Below are 3,458 nucleotides of genomic sequence, written 5' to 3' on the forward strand. Positions count from 1 at the left end.
AAAGATACTACAATTTATAGAACTCAATATTCACCAAGACGAGAGGTTAGTTTGCAATTTATAGAACTCAATAAAGTAATTTGGTGTAGTGAATAGTGCAACACCAAATTTGGTGTAATACTATTGATATGGTGGCCCCAAACCTATTTTGGATTTAAGTTTAGAGTACCATTAGAGAGATTTTGGTACACCAAAATGAGATTTGGTGTATATTGAAGTGTCCCACATTGGATTGGAGATAGTGACATGAGTCACTTTATATGGTGAGGCAACCCTCTCCCTTATAAGGCCTTTTAAGGGAGGAATGAGCCCAATATCCATTTCTAACATGGTATCAGAGTCAACCCAATCCAATTATGGCCCCCCAATATCGTTGTCAACAGATGACGTTTGGGATAGTCCACGCTGCGCGTGCGGGGGGTGTATAGTGGCATGAGCCACTTTATATGGTGAGACAAACTTTGATATACCAACCAACTTCATCTCTTCCACCTTACACCACTCATCCAACAAATACTCGCACTATAAAGTTCACAAAAGAAATGTATCCATCAAGGTTTTACACTTAAGCTCATACAAGTTCATCTTTTATCGTCTTATTCTTTTAGCATGAGCTCAGTATCCATTATTTCATCTCATTCTGAAACTTCCAACTACACCACACAAAGAAAAACACATACGCATACATTCATCTCACTATATGAACTTTGTAACTCTTATTTAATAAGTTGTTAATGATTTACAAATGAGAACGAATAGACTTGAGTTTCGAACTTGTGTGTGTCTATGTTGTGGGAGAGGGTCTGGCTGCAAGTGGCAGCGACGATTCATCGCTGTCGGTCCGTCCGTCTGAGGAAGGGCAGAGACGACGTCAGCGGTGGCTACTGCTGCCTTCTGACTTTAAAGCAAGAAAAGGAGGGAGAGAGAAATGAGGGGGAAATTTGAAAGCTGGAATCGGCGGCGGTGTCTTGGGCTGCCGTCCGACTGAGCGAAGGGAAGAGGGAGACTGGGGACCTAAGGCTCAGTGGCGGAAGCCTTCTGGCCGTGCGTTCGCCGAAAATCGAAGGGGGATAGGAAGTGAAGTGTAGAATTGGGGCCCGGCGGCTCTGCTGCCGTTCCGACCAGAACGGGAGAGAGGAGATGCAAGGGTAGACAGGGAGGCGGCAGTCGCGGCCTTGCTGCGATCGTCGGAGATGAGGGAGGAGCCGGCGGTGTTTTAGAGTGGCGTCGTGGGGGTGAGGTTTGGGCGAGAGATAACAAAGAGACGAGGGGAGCGGCGCTCAGGCGCGGCTTCGTCGGAGAGGGAATCGCATCGACGAAGCCCTAGCTGATCGATTTCAGCGAAGAGGAAGAGAGATGGGTGAGCGAGCATGAGTCTGATTTTCAAAGAGAAAGATTAGCGTAGGTTTTGGAAGAAAAGGAGAAAACGGAAAATGGTTGCTTGTTGGGACCTTGCTTTTTTCTTTGGAACACCATTTGTGCGAAGTATGATGAACACGATATATTTAAATAAATAAATATAAATATTAATAAAATTAAAATATAAATTTTTAATTTTGTATAAAGCGTAATGATAATTATTTTTATTAAATAAATTTAAAAATTAATTTGTGATAAAATATTGTATTATACATTATTATTATAAAGTAATACGTATCATAATAAATAAATATTTTCATATAAAAATATAAATAAAGAGTTACTCTGTAAAATTATAATGAAAAAAAAATATTTTAAAATTTTCATAATTTATTCATTTTAAATTTATTTTTAATTATTTTTATACTATATTAAATTTAATTTCTATATTGAATATTTTTTTATGAATCAAATTTGACAATATGTAGAAAAGAATTAAAATATAAAAAAAACAAAAATAAAAAATTAGAGAAAAAATTGGTGGAATAAGAGACAGAGAAAAAAGTGGGAAAATTGGAGGGAAAAAACTCCTCTTTTATACTCCCTCCATCCCGTTAATCATGTCCCATTTCTTTTCGGCACGGGTATTAAGGAGAGTTGTATTAGGAAAAAAGTTGTATGGCCCACATATGTTAATTAAGTTTAAGAATGGTTAACAGTCTCCTCTTCAATTTGTTGCTACCGCCGGTGGCACGCCGCCAAAACAGTGAACATTGTTGCTATCATCGGTGGAAGGGGCAGCAAATTTTTCTTCAACAAAATTTCTGCAAATTTTTGGAAAACTTTCAGCAAATTTCAACAATGAATGACCTACTCACCTCATTTGTTGAGTTAACTACAACATCCACCTCAAGATTCCACGGGTTGCCACGATCCATGGGAAACTTAGATGCCATTCCATTTCCACTATTTTCTCCATCAGATGTTGTGGTCAATGGGTCTGGAAAATGCACGAATGCAAAATTCACCCAACTACAAAACAAAATCAAGAGCACAAAGCAGAAATAGCCACATTAATTATATGTATCAAATACATACAATAAACCCTAGAACGCAGACATACTCCATAACTTGCAACGAAGAGCAAAGCTAAGAAAAATTCAGCACCATTTTCACATTTTGAGGTGGATGAATAGTCCCCGTTATATAGATTAAGCCTACTTTTATAGATTTGGGCCTGCTTTAATAAGATGCGTGAATAGTCCTTATTTTACTCTTTATAGCCATTATCTAAAATAATAATTTAAATTTTCCCCTGTATTTAAATATGGAGACTATAAAAAGTAAAATAAGGGTTATGAATAGAATCACCCTAATAAGACTTGGTTGCATTTGTTTAATTAAAGAAGCGCCTTTAATTAATTTATTTTAATTGAATCTTTACAGATTTAATTAACTTGGCTAAGTGGTGTAATTGTCTAATTAATTAATTAGACTCTTAATTTGGTTTAAATAATAATTTGAAGAATGATTGCATAATAACGATTATTATTATGATGAGCATATATTAAGCGTAATTACTTATTATATGAGTTGATCGTGAAATAAATTTGCATTATACATTTTACAAATAAAAATTAACGCTTATGATTTAAATTGGTTTTCATAAATCCAATTATATAAAAGTCGAGGAAGGATATTATTGGTGTCCTTAGCCAAGAATTTTGGTTTTCAGTATATATACATTAAATTTTGAAAATCCGGTGTGATGAATCATGAATGTTTAGCATACCCACCAAGGCATACGGTTAGCATCACAAGACCTATTAAGAATAGAATTTCTTGTAGGTTTTGTGGACTAAGAGGATTAGCGATGTTTTTCCAAGACAAGTTTCTATGATTATATTATTCAGACTTTGCCTAACCACGTGGGCTTACTCTACAAAAGTAATATTGGGTTATATATTGAGTTATATATACTCTAAATGTTTCAATGAAATACAAATTGTTTATCTAATAAAATATTTTGTGCACTCTGTTCTATTTAAAGCTCGCAACAATGAATCATTCGAGGTTCTCTTATGACCTAACACGTTGTC

The 3,458-nt window shown here is 35.8% G+C and overlaps 1 long non-coding RNA gene across 1 annotated transcript; it reads right to left on the bottom strand.

The window, feature by feature from the left end:
• Nucleotides 1–696: 696 nt before the first annotated feature.
• Nucleotides 697–2,572, bottom strand: LOC130997951 (uncharacterized). The gene is made up of 3 exons (XR_009093268.1): nucleotides 2,483–2,572; nucleotides 2,268–2,391; nucleotides 697–2,183 (listed from the first exon to the last, which is right to left on the bottom strand). It is a non-coding gene; the product is annotated as an uncharacterized LOC130997951 (long non-coding RNA).
• Between the last annotated feature and the right edge of the window lie 886 nt (nucleotides 2,573–3,458).

This window comes from Salvia miltiorrhiza, chromosome 8, assembly GCF_028751815.1.
Source record: "Salvia miltiorrhiza cultivar Shanhuang (shh) chromosome 8, IMPLAD_Smil_shh, whole genome shotgun sequence".
Classification (NCBI taxonomy): Eukaryota; Viridiplantae; Streptophyta; class Magnoliopsida; order Lamiales; family Lamiaceae; genus Salvia; species Salvia miltiorrhiza.